Raw genomic sequence first — 24,579 nt, 5'->3', positions numbered from 1 at the left:
GCATTCCCAGCCGAAGCGTTTTCTGTTTTCTCAGTTAAAACCCTGGAACTTTTCTGTTTCATTACAAATAAGTCCCTGGACAGAAACCTTTATAACTTTTTAATAAAAAGGTATTTTTGAGTGATTCTTTTTCTGACAATCTTCAAATTTTGTCTAGTTTTTTATGGGATTTATTTGAAAAATATTTGGAAAAGTTTCTGTGCATGTGTTGGTTTTTCACGTTAGAACCCGTTTCGTGATTGTCGTAGGTTCCGGGAGAGGCGACGGAGCCGCGAACTTCGCCGAGCTAGATTCCGACTTCTCCGAACCAGGCAAGCATGTTTGAACATTTGATATGGCAGATGTTTTGCATGTTCATGTGAAAGTTTGTGCGTGGCATGTGAGTGTCGATAAATACCTCGTTGCTTGTAAGGCAACGACCCGGTTGTTCCGAAGTTGCGATGACCTCTGATGAGAGGTGGCCTAATCATGTAGTGACATGAAGGGCAGCAAGGTGGTACTGTTGTAGCATGCCAGCCTTGCGTCATCCGACTCTCTTCGACGTTAACGTGGTTGGAGCCACGTTATCGATCTTTTCCCGCATGTTCCAAAGTTGCGATGACCTCTGATGAGAGGTGGCCTAATCATGTGGTGACATGAAGGGCAGCAAGGTGGTACTATTGTAGCATGCCAGCCTTGTGTCATCCGACTTTTCCGACGTTAACATGGTTGGAGCCGTGTTATCGTCCCTTCCCCTTTCCGTGCTACCACATGTCTCATTGCCAGGATACGGTTTAGTAAGTTGGTAACCTCTTTCCGTGTACACACCAAACAGAGAGGCCGGGATGATGGTACCTTGGCCCAGGATTAAAGCCAGTCATTCGGTCAGGGGGCATGGGTGTTTCCGGTTGGCACTGAGAGGGGGGGCACCCCCTTATAGCGCGCGTATAGAAAATTGATCCCATGCTACGCGAGGTTGTAGCCTCCCCGACTCAAGGTTTTTCTTGAATGTTGCCGAGGGTGATCCCTGGCTTCGGATGGTTAAATTGGGTGTGTACTGGTTAGACGTGTTCCTTCCAGAACACCGTAGACGGAACTAGTCCCCGTGACTACTGAAATCCGTTGGCGGTGGTTAAGTACAAACTCTGCAGAGTCAATTCTTTCCAAATCATCGTATCCATGATCAGTAATGTAGACTTTATATCCAAATCTATCCGTGTGAAAAACTTGCCCCCGGTGAACAAGCTCAAGTGGTAAATTCAATTTCATTGTTATTCCTGTGGATGGACTAACATTATATTTGTCTCGTGCTTGTGATAAGTTATATTCCCGAACTATTGTATTGTTGTGTTACAATATAAGCCCTTTATGAGACGTCGCGCAGACGTCCGACTGTGGCGTGTACTCGTTTCTCACTTTAAATATAAGCCCTTTATGCGATGTCGCTCAGACGTCCGACTGTGGCATGTACTGTCTTTATTTTCTGTTATAAGCCCTTTATGTGGTGTCGCCCCGACGCCCGACTGCGGCATTGTTATTCCGCATTTTCCGCTCGAGGAGTCTTTCAGACACTCGTTTGGCACCAGTATTATTATTCCGCATTTCTGCTCGAGGAGTCTTTCACACACTCATTTGGCACCAGTATTATTATTCCGCATTTTCCGCTCGAGGAGTCTTTCAGACACTCGTTTGGCACCAGTATTATTATTCCGCATTTTCCGCTCGAGGAGTCTTTCAGACACTCGTTTGGCACCAGTATTATTATTCCGCATTTTCCGCTCGAGGAGTCTTTCAGACACTCGTTTGGCACCAGTATTATTATTCCGCATTTTCCGCTCGAGGAGTCTTTCAGACACTCGTTTGGCACCAATATTATTATTCCGCATTTTCCGCTCGAGGAGTCTTTCAGACACTCGTTTGGCACCAGTATTATTATTCCGCATTTTCCGCTCGAGGAGTCTTTCAGACACTCGTTTGGCACCAGTATTATTATTCCGCATTTTCCGCTCGAGGAGTCTTTCAGACACTCGTTTGGCACCAGTATTATTATTCCGCATTTTCCGCTCGAGGAGTCTTTCAGACACTCGTTTGGCACCCGCATTACTATTCTGCAGTTTCCGCTCGAGGCGTCATTCAGACCCTCGCTTGGCACCCAGTATTTATTATCTCTATGTCTGATCGCTCTGGTTAACTTGTTCATGTGTTTCATGTTTGCATTTGTTATACCTTATGTCCGAACTGTCTTGCGAGTACTTTCATAGTACTCACCTGGCTTGTTGATTTGGCCAGATGTTGACGAAGGCGATCTCTTGGATGAAGAGTTTGATAGCGCGTCCGATGCCTAGAGGAGTTCCAGTCAGTCCTGCGCGATCCCGGATATTGGTCACTTATGTTGTTTACGCTTCCGCCCCCCGCAATAAGTCTTCTCGAGCCTCACTCCGACGCTCGATGAGTTGTAGTTTTCTGGAATCATGTCACTCGCTTTGCAGTGATATTTCCACCACCGTTATTATCGTGAGTTAGAAGTTTGCCACCCTATCCGCCGTATTGTTTTATCGGCGTGCGTGTAATGAATTGTTGGGCAGTCTCTGCTCAACTTTGTATTATATTTAGTACTCCTGGTATTTTTCTTCTGTGACCAATGTATTGTCTATCAGTGAGAAGGAATTCTTCCTCGCTGGTCCGTAACAGGGATTGGTTTCTTAATAATTATTTTATTGAAAAACCGGTCGTGACAAAACGAGCCAAGGAATTTGTGTGCGTACAATGAGTGCACCCAAGATATCTAAATTGGACTAGAGAATCATACATAGTGTGCGAGAGAGACCTATATGCATGCGAACTAGAAAGACCCCCCCCCCCACGCACACACACAAAGAGAGAGAGAGATGGAGAGAAAGAGAGAGGACCAACAAGGTTTGTGTGTTGGATGCGTGCGACAAAATTGAAGATTGTCGGCGAGAGAGAGAGAGAGCGAGAGAGAGCAGGAGTCCGGGAGAGGGGGAGGTCGTGTTTTATGCATGAAAGGCTGATATAAACAATGTTTCGATATAAACTTGCATTCAAATATTTAAATTGGAGAACATGTTGTCTGCAATCCACACATGAACGGATATATGCGTATATCAAACAAGTTCATTAATTTGACTTTCAAGATGTTCATGGAGTACTATAATACTGTACAACATGCTATTCGATTGAGGTGTTCAATTTTGGATTTGGTTCACTATTTTGACCTGGTGAACGAGCTATTTCATTGAATCGAGATATTTCATTTTGGGTTTGATTCCCGTTTTTGAGTGGGTCAACTATTTGTCATATAGTAAATCGCTAGCAACGAGCATGTAAAAACACATTACTCCCGAGCATCATCTCTCCATCTAAAAAAGAAGTGGCAAGCTAATATTTCTAAATTTTATTCGAATTGACTTGGTAAGGTAGACGTGGATGCTCGTTCTCCCAAATTTTGAACGAACCGTTAAACATCCTCTGCTCGGTGGAATTCGCCCCAGCAAATAAATGGGAGATACGAAATTACCGTCCTATGTGGGAGACACATTAATTGGCCCGTTGTGCATCGAGGGTAGGTTCGTAACTTCATCCAAGCGTGCCATCTCCTCAGCCGAAATGACATGTGCCGAATAATTCATAAACCATGGTCGGCAAAACACACTCTCCTCGCCCGAAATAGCTCGCGCCCACTATTTCAAAACACGCTCTCCTCGCCCGAAATCGCTCGCGCCCACTATATTTCAAAACACGCCCTCCTCGCCCGAAATCGCTCCCGCCCACTATTTGGGGAGAAGCAAAGTTACTCTACTATCCCCGACCCTCAGTACACAGACCCAAGCCGAGAAGCCTAAAGGAAGGGGTAGAACTGTAACTCCCCCTCACATTTCAGACAAATGCGTCCGTAAAACATGGTTCCACTCCCCTCCCAATCCCCTCCCATTCATACCTCGTGGGCGCCAAATCACCTCCCCGGAAGCTCCCTTCTCCCGAGCCGCAAAACATCAGCCCCTCCTCCATGGCGCCCCCACCGCACCAATTTCACAGCCGCCCTCCTCCCTAATGCCGGAGACGCTGTCCATTTGCCGTTGTGCACTGGGCCGTGTGCCTCTTACTCCGTGCTGCTGGAGCTGCCTCGACGACGGTCGCGTGAACCGTACTGGAGCCGATTCACCCTCGTCGTTGTTCACGGCGCCGGAGCGGCTCCAACTTCGGATCTGTCAAGAGTCCAGGCGCTGCTTCCCCGTAGCCGTCGACCGTCACGACATCGCTGTTTCCCTGCCGCCGGTGGCCACCGCAACCGCGCCGGCCTCACCGACTCGGCAGCTGGACCTGCCTACTTCACCATGCCACCAGATAGGTCGCACCCTCATCTCAAATCACTTTATTTAGGCGTCAGTCGTCTGAATTTGTTTTCTACGCCAATCGATTTCCAATGGGAAGCAGCACCCCTCGAGGCGGCGGAGCTCCTAGGCTGCCGATTGGCTGGTGTCTAACGTAAGGGTGCGGGGCCGCAAGTTCACCGCGGAAGCAGCGCTTAGATGGCTATCTTAGAGTTGCGGGGGTTCAAGGTACTGCCGCCGCCGGATCTGGATGACGGGGAGTCTTTGTGGATTGGCCCGGGGGCGGCGCAACAACGACAGTGCGGTGGGGTGGGGAGCGGGGTTTTGGCCGGGGCCACATACGGCGGAGGCAAGCTGCTCTGCCGTTGGTCGCTGGCTCTTCGGGGAAGATTCCTAACAGTGTCAGCCGGGAGGCACAAGACGGCCATCAAGCCATCCAGCGTAGATCGGACAGTACCAAAATAAAATAAAATCGTGTGACCCCAATTTAGTCTCAGTCAACAGACGTGTGACCACTCTCGTACCTTGCTGTTGATCTCTTAGTGTATTTCCTCAGATCAGAGAGATGTGTCATTCTTAACATTATGCGTTATCTGCATCTTCAGCCACACCGTCTTCCGACTCACCGCAGCTACTCCAACAAGGGAAGCATACACCAGAAGGGAGCTATAGTCCCCACTCAACAGTTCCCTGCATCGAATGCGCGTGCCCGACATGGACAGCCACAACAACTGCAGGGCCATCGTCAAGTCAGCACATGATGCTCACTCCTATGGATTGCGGCCAGATAGGTTGTACCCTCATCTTACTTGTGTGCAACATTTATGGGTTTGTTATTCATCTAAGCATGGAAAATAGATTATCACATTTCACTGTATATTCATGCTGATGTTTTACGGGTCTTGTTCAGGAGTTAACGCTGTTCCATAGTTCAGCTAAGATACTTGTTCTTTAGGTAACGCTGTTCCATAGTTATCATCCATCAGCCAATGTTATCCCATAGGCCGGTGATTATAGTATTATACCACTTCTAGTATTACCTATGTTGTTCTTTAATACTTTTGTGTGCCATCTAGTTAATCTCGAGTACAAACGAAACATATTCTGTAGCTTTCATCTGTGTTCTCCCTTTAGTTTTTGAGACCTGTTGCTGCTAGTTAACCCCAGTCCTACTATTTATGTCGTCTCCTACAGGCACTCATTACATAAATCTAAATACTAGTTGTCTTCCATGCATGTCAGATATAATTGCACACACTGATATATCCACAAGAACCTCACGGAGCAATGTAAAGGCCAATAAACTTGATGTCAATGATACCCAATATGATGGAACATGTAAAGGCAGTTCTTCAGAAGACTTGCAGAAAGATGTTGAATCCTCTTCACAACACAAGGTCCTTGCTCTATCGCAATGCCATCTGCTTAATTTGGACATCATGCTTCTGAATATCTTATGCATTGTTATTCATCAGTATGTACTTCATCTGTCTATCATACCATGTTTTTTTACGTTGAACTGCTATTCTAGTGCTCTGTTGCAATGCCATCTTAGTTTCCCAATCATACACGTGTATGTTGCCTTAGTTTTTTCTGTACGTATTCCGCTAGCATACAGTTTTACATTCAACTAGTGTTTTTTTACTGTGTTGTCCTGTCGTATCCCTAGCTCTTTGATACGTCTCCGTCGTATCTGCTTTTCCAAATACTTTTGCCCTTGTTTTGGACTCTAACTTGCATGATTTGAATGGAACTAACCCGGACTGACGCTGTTTTTAGCAGACTTTCCATGGTGTTATTTATGTGCAGAAACAAAAGTTCTCGGAATGACCTGAAATTCCACGGAACATCTATTTGGAAAATAAGAAAAATACTGGAAGAAAAATCCACGTCAAGGGGCCCACATCCTGTCCACGAGGGTGGGGGCGCGCCCCCTACCTCGTGGGCCCCCTGACGCTCCACCGACCTCAACTCCAACTCCATATATTCACTTTCGGGGAGAAAAAAATCAGAGAGAAGGATTCATCGCGTTTTACGATACGGAGCCGCCGCCAAGCCCTAAATCCTCTCGGGAGGGCTGATCTGGAGTCCGTTCGGGGCTCCGGAGAGGGGGATTCGTCGCCATCGTCATCATCAACCATTCTCCATCAACAATTTCATGATGCTCACCGCCGTGCGTGAGTAATTCCATCGTGGGCTTGCTGGACGGTGATGGGTTGGGTGAGATCTATCATGTAATCGAGTTAGTTTTGTTAGGGTTTGATCCCTAGTATCCACTATGCTCTGAGATTGATGTTGCTATGACTTTGCTATGCTTAATGCTTGTCACCAGGGCCCGAGTGCCATGATTTCAGATCTGAACCTATTATGTTTTCATGAATATATGTGAGTTCTTGATCCTATCTTGCAAGTCTATAGTCACCTACTATGTGTTATGATCCGGCAACCCCGAAGTGACAATAATCGGGACCACTCCCGGTGATGACCATAGTTTGAGGAGTTCATGTATTCACTATGTGCTAATGCTTTGTTCTGGTACTCTATTAAAAGGAGGCCTTAATATCCCTTAGTTTCCATTAGGACCCCGCTACCACGGGAGGGTAGGACAAAAGATGTCATGCAAGTTCTTTTCCATAAGCACGTATGACTATATTCGGAATACATGCCTACATTACATTGATGAATTGGAGATAGTTTTGTGTCACCCTATGTTATGATTGTTACATGATGAACCGCATCTGGCATAATTCTCCATCACCGATCCAATGCCTACGAGCTTTTCATATATTGTTCTTCGCTTATTTACTTTTTCGTTGCTACTGTTACCATCACTACAAAACACCAAAAATATTACTTTGGTACTAAACACTTTGCTGCAGATACTAAGTTATCCAGGTGTGGTTGAATTGACAACTCAACTGCTAATACTTGAGAATATTCTTTGGCTCCCCTTGTGTCGAATCAATAAATTTGGGTTGAATACTCTACCCTCGAAAACTGTTGCGGTCCCCTATACTTGTGGGTTATGAAGACTATTTTCTAGCGCCGTTGCCGGGGAGCATAGCTCTATTCTTTGAGTCACTTGGTATTTATATCTGCTTGTCACTATGAAGAACTTGAAAGACGAGAAAACAAAAATCTATCCCTCAACTATGAGGGGAGGTAAGGAAGTGCCATCTAGCTCTGCACTTGATTCACCTTCTGTTTTGAGTAAGCTTGCAACACCTAAACCTGCTTCTGCTACTCGTTCTGATATGTCGCATATTATTGATGATGCCACTTCTGCTATGCACGATACTTATGATGAAACTACTACTATGCTTGATACTACTGTGCCACTTGGTGAATTTCTTGATGAACAACTTGCTAGGGTTAGAGAGAATGAAATTATTGAAACAGATTATATTGAAGATAGTGATGATGAAGACTCTCTCCTTAGTAAATATGAATCGCCTGTTATTCCTGAGGGTTATGTTTTTGAAAAAGAAGTTGCTTTAGCTATTTTAGCTTGCAAAGATAGATACGAGCTCAAGAGGTTATTAGCTAAAGGGAAGCAGCAATCTCTTAATGCTAGAATGAAACCTGACCCTGCTTTTTCTACTTCACCTATCTGTGTTACTGATAAGGATTATGAATTCTCTGTTGATCCGGATATAATTACTTTGGTTGAATCTGATCCTTTTCATGGCTACGGATCTGAAACTGTTGTGGCACATCTTACTAAATTAAATGATATAGCCACCCTGTTCACTAATGATGAGAAATCTTGCTACCTTTATATCCTTAAAATATTTCCGTTCTCATTAAAGGGTGATGCTAAGATATGGTTTAATTCCCTTGATCCTGGTTGTGTGCGTAGTCCCCAGGATATGATTTATTACTTCTCTGCTAAATATTTCCCTGCTCATAAGAAACAAGCTGATTTAAGGGAAATATATAATTTTGTGCAAATTACAGAAGAGAGTCTCCCACAAGCTTGGGGGAGGCTTCTCCAATTACTTAATGCTTTGCCTGATCATCCTCTTAAGAAAAATGAAATACTTGATATCTTTTATAATGGACTAACCGATGCTTCCAGAGATTACCTGGATAGTTGTCCTGGTTCTGTTTTCAGGGAAAAACACCGGATGAAGCTGAAATTCTATTGAATAATATCTTAACAAATGAAAATAATTGGACACTTTCCTAGCCAGCTCCTGAGCCAATAACTGAGCCAATTCGTAAACCAACTCCGAAGAAGAGAGGTGTTCTATTTCTCAGTCCTGAAGATATGCAAGAGGCAAAGAAATCTATGAAAGAAAAAGGTATTAAAGCTGAAGATGTAAATAATTTACCTCCTATTGAAGAAATACATGGTCTTAATCTACCGCCTGTTGAAGAAACATATGCTCTTAATCCATTACCTATTAAAGAAACTGATGGTCTTGATAACCCGACACAGGTAGTAAAGGTAAATTCTCTCTATAGATTTGATGAGGGTGATATTCCTCACTATAAGTCTGCTAGACATAGCTTAGAAGAGTTTGATAATTTTATTGTCAAACAAGAAAACTTCAATGCTTATTTTGGTAGACAATTTAAATATAATTCCGATACGCTTGAGCACTTGGGTGATTATATGTCTAGAGTTAAAGGTGAACTTAAACTCATTACTTAACATGCTTCTATGGTTACCACTCAAGTAGAACAAGCACTTAAAGCTCAAAATGATTTGCTCAATGAATTGAATAGTAAGAATAATAATTATGCTGTTAGAGTGGCTACTAGAACTGGTAAGATGACTCAGGAACCTTTGTATCCTGAAGGCCACCCTAAGAGAATTGAGCAAGATTCTTAGAGAAATAATATTGATGCCCCTAGTCCTTCTAAAAATAAGAAAAAGAAAAATGATAGGACTTTACATGCTTCTAGTGAACCTATTGCTGAACCACCTAAGAATCCAAATGATATCTCTATTTCTGATGCTAAAACACAATCTGGTAATGAACATGAACCTAGCGATAATGTTAATGATAATGTTCATGATGATGCTCAACCTACTAATGATAATGATGTGGAAATTGAACCTGCTGTTGATCTTGATAACCCACAATCAAAGAATCAATGTTATGATAAGAGAGACTTTGTTGCTAGGTAACACGGTAAAGAAAGAGAACCATGGGTTCAGAAACCCATGCCTTTTCCTCCCAAACCATCCAAGAAAAAGGATGATGAGGATTTTGAGCGCTTTGCTGAAATGATTAGACCTATCTTTTTGCGTATGCGATTAACTGATATGCTCAAAATGAATCCTTATGCTAAGTATATGAAAGACATTGTCACAAATAAAAGAAAGATACCGGAAGCTGAAATTTCCACCATGCTTGCTAATTATACTTTTAAGGGTGGAATACCAAAGAAACTTGGAGATCCAGGAGTACCCACTATACCATGCTCCATTAAAAGAAACTATGTTAAAACTGCTTTATGTGATCTTGGAGCCGGTGTTAGTGTTATGCCTCTCTCTTTATATCGTAGACTTGATTTGAATAAGTTGACACCTACTGAAATATCTTTGTAAATGGCCGATAAATCAACTGCTATACCTGTCGGCATTTGTGAGGATGTCCCTGTTGTGGTTGCAAACGTCACTATTTTAACGGACTTTGTTATTCTTGATATTCCCGAGGACGATAGTATGTCTATTATTCTTGGAAGACCTTTTTTGAATACTGCAGAGGCTGTTATTGATTGCAACAAAGGCAATGTCACTTTTCATGTTAATGGTAACACTACTAGGAAAAGGGCTATAGATGATATGGCCACTAATGGCGCACCAGACATGTCGTGCGCCACTACTATATACTAATGGCGCACCATGTGTCGGTGCGCCATTAGTGTCCAAATATTAATCGCGCACCACATCCACGGTGCGCCATTAGTAACAATTTTTTTTTCATTTTTTTTTTCAAAACTAGTAATGGCGCACGAGTGGATAGTGTGCCATTACTAGTTTCACTAGTAATGGCGCACCACATCCACGGTGCGCCACTAGTAATTTTTTCAATTTTTTTTTTCAAAACTAGCAATGGCGCACCAGTGGATAGTGCGCCAGTACTAGTTAAACTAGTACTGGCGCACCACATCCACAGTGCGTCAATAGTAATTTTTTTTCAATTTTTTATATTTTTTTTCAAAACTAGTAATGGCGCACCGTGTGTGTGGTGCGCCATTACTAGTCGCCATTACTAACTTGGCCCAAAAATTCCACCGAATGCACCCACCCCCCCGCGTGGACCGCCTTTTTAGTTAAAAAATAAAAGAAAATGATGGAAATGTCAAAAAAAATAAAAGAAAATAAGTTTCCCATGTGATATGTGGTCTACTTGTTGGGAAAATTTACAAATATGAATTTCGACTTTATTTGCAAAATCTCTCTAGAATTTGTAAAATGGGCATAACTTTTGCATACGAACTCGGATTAAAAAGTTTTTTATATGAAAAATCATCTACTCAAAAAGTTACATCCGAATTTAACTGGGGAACCCTGTTAAACATTTTCAAAATCCCCAAAAACCTAACAGGAAAAAAGTTACGGGGCTTCCACTAGTAACAGAAAAAAAATTGGTTCCGAAAAAAAAATTGAATTTTTTTCAAAATATGATACGTAATATGACCGGGAAGTTTGAAATATTTTTTCAAAATTTCATCATACTCATGAACATGAACAAAGTCCTAGACATCAACAAGGTTTAATAGGATTGATATGATACATATATCAACAAGTGCCTGTGAAGTGAGCTGGTGCTGGGGTTGGATAGAACTGCGAAGTTAAGCGTGCTCGGCTGGAGTAGTGTGAGGATGGGTGACCTTCCGGGAAGTTTGACCACAGAGTGTGATTTGACTTGAGATTAAGCATATTGACCCGAGATTAAGCCATAGTGACCCAAGATTAAGAAAACAAAAATTAAAAAAATTTAAAAAAATTCTGAAAAAATAAAAAAAATTGTTACTAATGGCACACTTCTATGTGGTGCGCCATTAGTATGCGAGATACTAATGGCGCACCTGTGGTGCGCCATTAGTATACCAGATACTAATGGCACACCAGTGGTGCGCCATTAGTATTTAATACTAGTGGCGTGGTACTAGTGGCGCACCAGTAGTGCGCCATTAGTAGGCAAAACTGGTGCGCCACTAGTAGGCCTTTTCCTAGTAGTGTAATGAGCATACGGTACACTTTCCGAGGAAACAACCTCAAGTTCATAGTATCAATTCTATTGGAAAAATTCCATCGATTATTTTTGGAGGTTTTGAATTTCGTCTTCCTACCGTCAAGAAGAAATATGATATTCTTATTATTGGGGATGTGCATATCCCCGTTGAGGTAACATAGTGTTATTCAAAATTTCTCCGGTTCCATGTTATTCGGAATGAGTTCGTTAACAAGACTTGATCAACCTTGTTAGTGGATTCCTTTTGATGAGCATGAGATGGATGAAACTAGAAGGCACAACCTTCTGTACCCTCTTTCTACTTTCTGTTATTTAGTTGAAATAAAGTAAAAATAGTATTTTTCTGTCTGTTTTCTGATTTATCCGTGCAATATAAAAATACCCCAAAAATAAAAGTTCTCCAAATGCCCTGAAAATGGAATATGATTTTTTCTGGAATATTTGAGAATACCTGGCACTGAGAACACAGCAGGAGGGACAAGCACCTGGCCACAAGGGTGGAGGGCGCGCCCCCTGCGTCATGGGCCCATGGTGGCTCCCCTCCACTTATTCCTGCACCCACACACTTCTTCCTCCCAAAAAAATCACCATCCAGCTCAAGCACGAGTTCTAGCTTATTTTGCTGCGATTTTCGATCTCCTTGCTCAAAGCACCTCTCACAAAACTATTTGGGGGATTGTTCCTTGGTATGTGACTCCTCCATTGGTCCAATTAGTTTTTGTTCTAGTGCTCTATTCATTGCAAATTTGTGCTGCCTAGGTGACCATGTTCTTGAGCTTGCATGTCAAATTTATATGGTTCCAAGTAGTTCTAATGCATGATATAGGCTCTAGGCACTTGTAGGGGTAGTTGCTATCAATTTTATTGAGCTTGGTTCACTTTTGTTTGAAGTTACAAAAATTTCAGAAATTTTTCAGAGGAAGAAATATGCTTAAGAAAATGTACCAAGGTGGTTCTTCAAGGAAGCAAGGACCCAGGCTTGCAATGCGTGATGCTGATGATGAGCCACCAAGGGACGCTCCAGTGCGGCCCTGTGAATGGCCTTCAGAAAATTTTATGGATCGAGCGGGAATCAAGGAAGAATTTAACGCATATTTGCGTAACGCTGATCTTGTGAGCTTCGAGGCAGAAAAATGCCGCCAGTACCACTATCTCACTAGTTCCTTTGTGAGGAGGTTTGAATTTTCATCTTCACGTAATTCTCCAACTATCCTGTTTGATCTTTATGAAAAATCTTATACCATGGACTTAGAGGATTTTACCACTGCTTGCAAACTTCCGCAATGGGGTAGTGCTAGTGAACCCCGCAAATCTGAATTTAGAATTTTTCTTTCTAGTATAACTGTGGGGGAATCTAGAGATATAGCACAAGCTACCATAGGGAGCATTCATTTTCATGCTATACATTATTTTGCTCTCTTCATAGGTAGGTGCATAACTGGTAAAGATGAAGCATGTCATATGTGTATTCCTGACCTCAGTATTCTTAGGAGTGCTGTGTTAGGAGACCAATCTTATAATTTGGGAGCCATTGTTGCACGTAGGTTGCATAATAATAGATATAATGGAGATTTCTTTGGTGGAATTTATGCAACCCGTTTAGCTGATTCTCTTGGTGTAACCATACGTAATGATGATATTGAATTGCCTCCTACTTACCTAGACTGTAATGCTATGGTTCACCACCAGTTTGTTGAGAGGAATGAATCACCTCTCCAGTATCACTTAATCTTTGACAGACGTCGTGCTGTCCGTATTACTCTCCCTGCTTCTGCCTTCTTTGATTATCAGGCAAAAGGAAGATACGTTATTACTAGAGAGGATGCAGATGAGTACGAGAGGAGGGCGGAGGCAGCTCGCCGCCACGCTGCAGCTCAGGAGGCAATAATTGCCGCATCTCAGTACGACCCCGGCTACAACTACGGATATCCGCGAGGCCACCCGTGGCAATGAACCAACTTAGGCCAAAAGCCTAAGGTTGGGGGAGTACATATTTCCCACCGACATTACATTTATGTTCACACACTCATTGCTAGATGTCGATGCTCATAATCCATGCTAGTTTATTTTATTTTTCTTGCTTTCTTCTTGTGTGTTTGATAAACCTTAAGAAAAACAAAAAAATTAGTAGTAGCTTTTAGTTAGTTTACTTTTCTTGCTGTAGTAGTAGTAATTAAAAAAAAAAGGGGAGAAAAACCTAAAAAGATTTTCCATTCTTCTTTTGCTTGTCAGGAGCTTTCCCGTGTAAATAGTTTTATTTCTTTTCTTTTCTTTGGGGGTCGATAGGAGAAGACCATGATTAAATTGTTGAAGTGGCTCTTCTATGCATTATTGTTGATTTAACCAAGAGCCCATATTGCCTTGTCTTCTCTTGTTTATTGAATGCTCGCAGATTCCAGCTTAGTCCAATGCACGTGCACTCTTATTATTTTCACATCGTTTGGTCGTGCAAGTGAAAGGCAATGATGACGATATATGATGGACTGACTAAGATGAGAAAAGCTGGTATGAACTCGACCTCTCTTGTTTTTGTAAATATGATTAGTTCATCGTTCCTGATTCAGCCTATGATGAATAAACATGTTTGCAATGACAATTAGAGATCATAGTTGCTTGTGCCATGCTTGATTAGCTATGAGTTATAATTGTTTACCTTGCGTGCCAACATGCTATTAAAATGGTTGTGATGTGGTATAGTGGGGTGGTATCCTCCTTTGAATGATTTAAGTGACTCGACTTGGCACATGTTCACACATGTAGTTGAAACAAAATCAACACAGCCTTCACGATATTTATGTTCATGGTGGATTATATCCTACTCATGCTTGTACTCAATGTCTATTAATTTTAATGCATGTTCATGACTGTTGTCGCTCTCTAGTTGGTCGCTTCCCAGTCTTTTGCTAGCCTTCACTTGTACTAAGCGGGAATACTACTTGTATATCCAATCCCTTAAACCCCAAAGTTATTCCATATGAGTCCACTATACCTTCTTATATGCGGTATCTACCTGCCGTTCCAAGTAAATTTGTATGTGCCAAACTCTAAACCTTCAAATGAAATTCTGTTTTGTATGCTCGAATAGCTCATGTATCAACTAGGGCTGTCCGTATCTTCCATGCTAGGCGGGTTATTCTCAAGAGGATTGGACTCCGCTCCTCACTCACGAGAAAATGACTGGTCACCGGGATGCCCAGTCCCATGCTTTATGCAAACTAAATCAAAATAATTGCAAACAAAACTCCCCCTGGGACTGTTGCTTGTTGGAGGCACTCGTTGTTTCGAGCAAGCCATGGATTGATGCTTGTTGGTGGAGGGGGAGTATAAACTTTACCATTCTGTTTGGGAACCGCCTATAATGTGTGTAGCATGGAAGATATCACCATCTCTTGGTTGTTATGTTGACAATGAAAGTATGCCGCTCAAAATATTATTTATCTCTATTTCAAAACCGAGCTCTGGCACCTCTACAAATCCCTGCTTCCCTCTGCGAAGGGCCTATCTATTTACTTTTATATTGAGTCATCACCCTCTTATTAAAAAGCACTAGCTGGAGAGCACAGCTGTCATTTGCATCCATTACTATTAATTTATATTGGGTATGACTATGACTGGATCTCTTTTACCATGAATTACAATGTCTAGTCAGTCCTTGATCTTTAAAGGTGCTCTGCATTTATGTTTTGCGGTCTTAGAAAGTGCTAGCGAGATACCATCTTGTTATATCATATTATCATTGTTTTGAGAAAGTGTTGTCATCCGAGATTTTTTATTATGGCTCGCTAGTTGATTATGCCATTGACATGAGTAAACATGAGACCTAAGAGTTATTGTGAATGTGGTTAGTTATAATCTTTGCTAAAAACATGAATGCTGGCTTTACATATTTACAACAACAAGAGCAAACAGAGTTTGTAAAAGTTTTTCTTTATTACTTTCAGTTTATCAACTGATATGCTTGAGGACAAGCAAAGGATTAAGCTTGGGGGAGTTGATACGTCTCCGTCGTATCTACTTTTCCAAACACTTTTGCCCTTGTTTCGGACTCTAACTTGCATGATTTTAATGGAACTAACCTGGACTGACGCTGTTTTCAGCAGACTTTCCATGGTGTTATTTATGTGCAGAAACAAAAGTTCTCGGAATGACCTGAAGCTCCACGGAACATCTATTTGGAAAATAAGAAAAATACTAGAAGAAAAATCCATGTCAGGGGGCCCACACCCTATCCACGAGGGTGGGGGCGCGCCCCCTACCTCGTGGGCCCCCTGACGCTCCACCGACCTCAACTCCAACTCCATATATTCACTTTCAGGGAGAAAAAAATCACAGAGAAGGATTCATCGCGTTTTACGATATGGAGAAGCCACCAATCCCTGAAACCTCTCGGAAGGGCTGATCTAGAGTCCGTTCGGGGCTCCGGAGAGGGGGATTCGTCGCCATCGTCATCATCAACCATCCTCCATCACCAATTTCATGATGCTCACCACCGTGCGTGAGTAATTCCATCGTAGGGTTGCTGGAAGGTGATGGGTTGGATGAGATCTATCATGTAATTGAGTTAGTTTTGTTAGGGTTTGATCCCTAGTATCCATTATGTTCTGAGATTGATGTTGCTATGACTTTGCTATGCTTAATGCTTGTCACTAGGGCCCGAGTGCCATGATTTCAGATCTGAACCTATTATGTTTTCATGAATATATGTGAGTTCTTGATCCTATCTTGCAAGTCTATAGTCACCTACTATGTGTTATGATCCGGCAACCCCGAAGTGACGATAATCGGGACCACTCCCGGTGATGACCATAGTTTGAGGAGTCCATGTATTGACTATGTGCTAATGCTTTGTTCCGGTACTCTATTAAAAGGAGGCCTTAATATCACTTAGTTTCCATTAGGACCCCGCTGCCACGGGAGGGTAGGACAAAAGATGTCATGCAAGTTCTTTTCCATAAGCACGTATGACTATATTCAGAATACATGCCTACATTACATTGATGAATTGGAGCTAGTTTTGTGTCACCCTATGTTATGATTGTTACATGATTAACCGCATCCGGCATAATTCTCCATCACCGATCCAATGCCTACGAGCTTTTCATATATTGTTCTTCGCTTATTTACTTTGTCGTTGCTACTGTTACAATCAGTACAAAACACCAAAAATATTACTTTGCTACTAAACACTTTGCTGCAGATACTAAGTTATCCAGGTGTGGCTGAATTGACAACTCAACTGCTAATACTTGAGAATATTCTTTGGCTCCCCTTGTGTCGAATCAATAAATTTGGATTGAATACTCTACCCTCGAAAACTGTTGCGAGCCCCTATACTTGTGGGTTATCACTCTTACACCATACTCCCTCTGTCCGGATTACATGTTGCCGAAATGGATAAAAAAGGATGTATCTAGAACTGAAATGCGCCTAGACCCATCCATTTTTTCCGGATGGGGGCAATACATGTCAATATGTCATGCCTTTCTATTCTTCAGTACCTATTCCATCTCTCTGCTGTAGCATGTTTTGTAATTGAAGCACCATTCTTCTATACAAGGCATGCAAGGGGAAGACGACTATGTTAGAATCTGAAGGATTACAAACCTGGTCTTTGCAAAAGAGCCAAATGCCAGGAGATAATAAACCAACTCCAGTTTTTATAGATACTGCTCCAACACAGAGAAACCCAACTCCTACTGATAATAAGCAGATTCCAGTGGCCAAAGAACAAGTCCGCTCCAGTCCAGCAAAAATATGTCAACTCCATTCTAAGAAGCGTGTGCGTATCCTTGCATCATGAAATTTTATAGCATGCTGATCATATTTTCTACATGTTTCTTACCCATCTCTCTTTTAGAAAATAAGCTTAACAGATAGAAGAATTTCTGCATTGGTATCGTCTGTGAGGAAAGATTCTTGCAGGAATTCTCTGTACTCCAATGCAGATGTAAGCACCTGTTGTATATCACTATATTTTTACATCAGCATGTATTTTGTTAATCGGCGTGAATCCAACCTTTATCTGATCTAAATTTAGTTGTAGCAAAATGTATGATTAAAGGCCACAATGTTGATTTTTGTAAGGAAAACTGCCTGGTAGTTTTGCATCCTGAGCTGCATGAGTGTACTATCTCATATCAGTGGGTTTGATTACTTTGGTTCTACAGTGGGTTTTCAGTGTTTTTTTACCGTGTTGTCCTGTCGTATCCCTAGCTCTTACATCATACTCCCTTCGTCCGGATTACATGTTGCAGAAATGGATAAAACTGGATGTATCTAGAACTGAAATACGCCTAGACCCATCCATTATTTCCAGATGGAGGGAATACATGTCCAATGTCATGCCTTTCTATTCTTCAGTACCTATTCCATCTCTGTTGTAGCATGTTTTATAATTGAAGCACCATTCTTCTATATAAGGCATGCAAGGGGAAGACGGCTATGTTAGAATCTGAAGGGTTACAAACTAGGTCTTTGCAAAAGATCCAAAAGCCAGGAGATAATAAACCAACTCCATTTTTCATAGATACCGCTCCAGCACAGAGAAACCCAACTCCCACTGATAATAAGCAGATTCCAGTGGCCAAAGAACTAGTCCGCTCCAGTCCAGCAAAAGAATGTCAACTCCATTCTAAGAAGCGTGTGCGGATCCTCGCATCATGAAATTTTATAGCATTCTGAACATATTTTCTACATGTTTCTTACTCATCTCTCTTTTAGAAAATAAGGTTAAATGATAGAAGATTTCCTTCATTGGCATTGTATTCGAGGAAAATATCTTGCGGACATTCTCTGTGCTCCAATGCTGATGTAAATACCTGTTGTATATCACTATATTTTTACATCAACATGTATTTTGTTAATCGGCGTGAATCCAACCTTTGTCTGATCTAAAATTAGTTGTAGCAAAATGTTAAAGGCGCCAATGTTGATTTTTGTAAAGACAACTGCCTGGTAGTTTTGCATACTGAGTTGCATGAGTGTACTATCTCATATGATGCACATTACTGAATTGTAGTGCTGCTCTGGTTTCCCATTCATTCATTGTGTCAATGTTGCTTTCGTATTACCTTACCTAGCTGATGATAGCTATGCCATATTGTTTTAATTTGGTGTTGGCTAGTTGCCCAAACGTTCGTTGTGCCAATGTTGCTTTCCTATTATCTAACTTGGCAAATGATAGCAATGCTAGTGTCTTAATCTGGTGCAGGCTGCTGAAGATAAGAAGACAAACTCTGAAAACAGCAAGGCAACCCCATTGTTTCTTTCCAATAAATCTAGGCCAGGTAATATGCCAATAACTTATGATTAATCTGTTTGGTTCCCCTCCTAATTTATGTTATGATGAAGTGGTGGAGACACTCTCCACTATCAATAATACAAGCCTGCCAAAATCGCCATCTGAATCTGTTCAGTATCCTCTGTCTCGAATGCAACGAAAAAAATGTATGTTTGTGAACCAATTAATGGCTGAAGGAATGATGGAAATGGTGGAGGAATCAGAGGTGCAGAGTCGTGCGACACAACAACTAATCAATGTTTTCAGAGACAGTGTAGCAAAGCAGCAAGAACTTGCCCACATGCTTATGGGCGTCATCCGTGCTAAGGTTGCAGATTGTGACGTTGTAGATCGTTAGGTTCTGTTCATTTATTTGCACTGGCATCAATCTTTGATTGCCGAGTGGATGTAATATCCTGTAATATATGCTGGATGTGCAACGTTTTTCCCTATATGTCGTACCTTTGCTTGATCGGTTTTGGTCCTGTGCATAATTGCTCGTCGTAATGGGCTCAAATTATCTAATTTGGCCTAAAGACATGTACGAACTTTAGTGCGCCCATTAAGTTAATGGGCCGTTACCAGGCCGAAAGTTAATGGTCGGCCCTCTTAACTCACTGGTCGTTAACAGGCTGACATCGAAGCGGGCAACATGTGGGCCCAATTGATTTCACGGGCCGTTACTAAGTTCGGGCTACATATGGCCCAACTATACTATGGGCCTTTAGCAGGCCAAAAGAGACAGCGGGCTTGTACTGGACCATGAAGAGCATGGGCCACTAAGATGCCGAAAGTCAGGTCGTATTGTAAATGGCCCAACTGTGTTGTGGGCCTTTAGTAGGCCGAAAGAGAAACCGGGCTGGTATTGGACCATGAAGGGCATGGGCCGTTCAAATGCCAAAACTCAGGTCTGACTAGAAATGGCCGAACTCATTTATGGTCCGTTAACAGGCTGAAAGGCACACAGGGCCGGGAATTGGCCCAACACTTAAATGGGTCGCTAAAAGGCCAAAACTCAGGTCCGACTACAAATGGCCCAACAGATATATGGGCCGTCACCAGGCTGAAAGACATACCGGGCCGGAAATTGGCCCAACACTTAAATGGGTCGCTAAAAGGCCGAAACTCAGGTCCGACTACAAATGGCCCAACTGATTTATGGGCCGTCAACAGGCTAAAAGACACACCGAGCCGGAAATTAGCCCAATATTTAAATGGGTCGCTAAAAGGCCGAAAGATGTACATCGTGAAAATTGGCCCATCCACTGAATGGGCCGTTAACAGGCTGAAATCTCATCGGGCCGATATTGAGCCCAAATATATAGCGGGCTGTTAACGGGCTCGAACTGACGATGGGCTGCAATGGTGTCAAATCTTTAACGGGTCGTTGACGGGTTGAATTGGCACTTCTCATATGGGCCGTGGGCTTAAATGGACCTGACACAAGTAGGCCTTATATGGGCCGGCCTGCTATTTTTTACTGGGCCGGCCTTTTTCACCGGAATGGGCCACTGTTGGGCCGTGCCACGTGTCGACCTATCATAGGCGCCTCCTGTCCAATGAGTGGATGACATATGTCCCAACGGTGAGGCAACACATGTTTCCTCTGGGCTGTTAACGGGTTATTGGATCCAAAACCAGACCCAATAGCTTAACGGCGTTCCGTTACGATGGATGCCACGTGTCGGTCACCCTTGACGAAAGCACTTCTGTGACACGCGATTTATCGTCATGGAAGTGGACACTTCCGTGATGATAATTTTGGTAAAGTCATGGAACACTTCTACGATAGCACAGGTATGACTATCTTGATTCTGTCATAAATTTGTCATGGATGTACATGCATGACAGAAAACGTGACCTACTGTGACAAACACGTATCATCACGGAAGTGTATTTTTTTTGTAGTGGAGCTTCTTCCGCACGCTCATCACGTAGGGTCTTCCACTCGGCCTCCAGCACCCGGCAGTGACCCTGGGCGGCCTCGACATCCTTCAGCGCTGCCTCGCGAGCAGCTGCTGCCTGGGCGGTAGCCTGCTTCTCCCCCTCAGAGGTCGCCGCAGCCTGGCTCAGCTCTGCCGGAACGGACACGTCAGAATGAAGCCAGCCAGAGACCAGCTCCAGGCGCCCAGCTACCAGGTGGGGTTCGGCGCCCTGAAGATCTTCTCGCAGCCGGGTCATCTCTCAAAGGGCACGCTCCAAGATGTTAGGGGAGGCGGAAGGACCTGGAACCAGTGGCGGAGCAGGAGGAGGAAGAGGCGACGACGTCACCATGGCCTGGGAGACTGGAGGCTCCTGAGCTTTGGGGACCTCAGCAGCCACGCCGGACATCAGCGCCTCCGGAGCCAGCGGGGCCACGGGGGCTGACTCCTCACGAGGATGCCCTCCCGGGGCTCGCGAGGACGACCGGGCCGGGGAGGTGCGAGCGCCGTCGCTCCCCTTTCCCACAGAAGGAGGTGCGGCCGCCGCGGGCGGATCGGTCCCGGGCGGTGTCACCGTATCCTCCTTCCTCTTCTTCGCCGCAAGCGGCGGCCTAGTCAATCAACGGTGAACGTCAAGAATTAGCAGCATAATCAAGAACAAGATGGAGCACGAACACTTACTGGTCCACCACGGTGTAGTCCACCCTCCTCTTGCTAAGCTTGAAGCCCGAGAGCCTCACAGCCCGGAGCGCGGGCGCACGGGCTCCAGGAGCAGAAGAAGGAGCAGCAGATGGGCCGGAAGCGGCTCCAGGCGGCGTCTAAGCAGAAGCAGCATCTCGGGAGATCAGCGCCGACCTGCCCCTCGTCAGGATCACGGGCGGCTCCTCCTTCTCCTGGGGGATGTCGGCCTCGTCATAGTCAGGAAGGGTGTGGAGGATGTCGGCCTTGCTCAAGGGGGAGGTCTCCCCCATCCCCTCGTGGGTCGCATCCGAGTCGTGCTCCTCATCTTCCTCTTCTCCTTCCTCATTGAGGGAGTCGCCAGAAGACAGGTCCACCGGCACCGTCGCCTCCGGGACCACAAGGGGCACCGGCGGCACCAGGCTGCGCTCGTCGAAGGTGGGCATGGCGGCCGCGACCTGCGCCCCATCCTTGCGACGGAACAAGGGAACGATGGTGCTCGGGGGATACTCTTGGTTGTCCCCGACCAAGAGGCGGAGAGCTACAGCCAGCTCCTTGTCAGACAAGGCTCCCGGACGCAGGCGAAGCTTGTCTTCCTCGCCCCCAAGCGTCCACAAGGGGCGCAAGTGCGCCTGAAGCGGAGCCACCCGCAGCATCAGGAACTCCCTCAGGAGCATGGCCCCGTCAGCTTCGCCGACTTTGCGTTGCCCGGCTTCAGGTCGGCATTCATCTTCTCCAGCACCAACGTCGCCCAGTCATCAGTGAGCTTCGCGCGAGACCACCCCTTGTCAGACTGGGTCATCTCCGTCGGCAACCTCAAGCGTGAGTGGACGCACTTGGCGTCCATCATGACCCACTTGCTCCTAAAGCTGTCGGCCTTCTTCCCAGCCTTCGAGATCGCGTTGGCCTTGCCGGCCGCGATGAAGTTGGCGCACCCCAAGGTACAACCATCGTTGATGCGGAGGAAGAAGAAGTGGCGTAGTAGAGCCACAGACTGCATCACGCCGACATACGCCTCACAGTAGAAAGTGAAGATCGACAAGAAAAGGATGGAGTTGGGATGGAGGTGAAGGGCCTGTAACCCGTAATGGCCGAGGATGGCGTAGAAGAAGTCGGAGAAAGGGGGAACCAGGCCCACGATGAAGCTCCTTGTAAAGAAGGGGCAGAAGGTACTATTCGAGGCCTCCGACTCGGCGGAGCCAGCCCGGAGCTCGGTTTTCCCCCTCTCGTTGCTCTCCCCCGCCGTCAACAGGCGCGTGGCGGCGAGGTTCTTCTCCAAGATGTTGGGCGCGTCCAGAGCCGACTCATACCAAGCCGGCGATGAAGCGGCCTTGACCTTGCGAGGCTCCATTGGTGGAAAGCTCGGAAGGGGACTGAAATGGATCTGGAGATTTCGGAGGTGAGGAGCGAGAAAGGGGATCTGGAGCAAGGCGAAGGGAAGCAATGAAGGCAAGCGTTGCCGTGCCAGCCTTTTGTCAGTCGGGCAGTTGCCGAGGCAGCGTGGGGAAGCGGAGACGCCCACGCCCAATCAATCGCCACACGTCGACCAAGGCCGCGGGCTGTTGGGGCCCGCGGTGCTCCGCACTTGCCCTTTGGCTTCGCCTCGAAGCCAAGTCCGAACGCGCCTTGGGCCCGGGGGCTACTGTCGGCGTTCTTGGAACAGGGGTCCCCAGACTTGCCTACCTGCGGCCCACGGCGTGGCTCCACTCGTGGCCCAGTACGGCCCATCTTCACCAACAAACGCTCAAGACCGTCGCGAGGCGGATGACACAAGACCTCCTCAGGAGCAGCTTCACCAAGCTAGCTCGCGAGGGGCGGAGAGATCAAGGCAAGGCGAACCTCGTGAGGTTCCAATGACGTAATCCATGACGACCAAGACCAGGCGGGCGCCAGGCGGGCGCTAGCATGCACAGTGTTCTTGTTTCCTCTTTGGTGCTAAGGAGGCAAGCGCAGGCGAGGAGTACCGAGGCATCGGGCAAAGGTTTCCATATCGGTGCAACAAGACCGAGACCAGCAGGACGGCAGGACGGAGGTCACCGTGGAGCCCAAGACAGCGTCACCACCAGAGCCTTTGGTAGGCGAAGACTACCTTTAGCCAGGATAGCTTGTACTAGTTGTCCCCCTTCAAATTGGCCGTTGTGGCATCCCTTCCCACTCAATATGTGGGAAGAGTACCAGGCCTCTATAAATAGGACTAGCCACCACAGTAGGAGGCAACTCATCTTGGACTGGATCAACTCCATCCTCACATCCACCAAGCACAAGAACACCTCTCCTCAGGAGGCCGTTCTTCCCCTTGTACTGTTCATCCTCAGCCCAAGAGGCAATCCACCAGACCACACTAGAGTAGGGTATTACACCACAATGGTGGCCCGAACCAGTATAAATCTCATGTCTCTTGTGTCACGGGTTCGTCGAGCTAGGCTTTGAGATCGCGGTGAGGTTGAGGGCATGATTAGGTAGGGGAAATCTTCACGCGCACCCAAGTGTTCGAACCTCAAGTGTTTTGCCGGAACCCGAAATCTGACACTACTCCAGTGTGGTGCGGTGGATTGCCTCTCGAGATGAGGATGAACAGTACAAAGGAAGAACAGCCTCTTGAGTAGAGGTGCTATTGTGCTTGGTGAGTTTGGGTGGTCAAGGGTGATCTGAATGATCCTCCCCCTACTAAGGTGTTGGCTAGTCCTATTTATAGAGGCCTTGGTCCTCTTCCCAAATATTGAGTGGGAAGGGATGCCACAACGGCCAAATTCAAAGGGAGACAACTAGTACAAGCTATCCTGACTAAAGGTGGTCTTCGCCTGCCAAAGGCTCTGGTGGTGATGCCGTCTTGGCCTCCATGGTGACCTCCGTCCTGCCGTCCTGCTGGTCTTGGTCTTGTTGCACCGATATGGAAACCTTTGCGTGATGCCTCAGCACTCCTCACTTGCGCTTGCCTCTTTAGCACCAAAGAGGAAACGAGGAAACTGCGCGCGCTGGCGCCCACCTGGCGCCCGCCTGGCCCTGGTTGTTGTGGCTTACGTCACAGGAACCTCACGAAGTGCCCCTTGCCTTGATCTCTCTGCCCCTCGTGAGCCAGCCTGGCGAGGCCGCCCTCGAGGAGGTCTGGTGTCATCCGCCTCGCGAGGCTTGGCCCCTCGTGAGGGCCTTGAGTG

Source organism: Triticum aestivum, chromosome 1D (genome assembly GCF_018294505.1).
Source record: "Triticum aestivum cultivar Chinese Spring chromosome 1D, IWGSC CS RefSeq v2.1, whole genome shotgun sequence".
Classification (NCBI taxonomy): Eukaryota; Viridiplantae; Streptophyta; class Magnoliopsida; order Poales; family Poaceae; genus Triticum; species Triticum aestivum.
The sequence above is the reverse complement of the archived record's forward strand: the minus strand, read 5'-3'. Positions refer to the sequence as shown.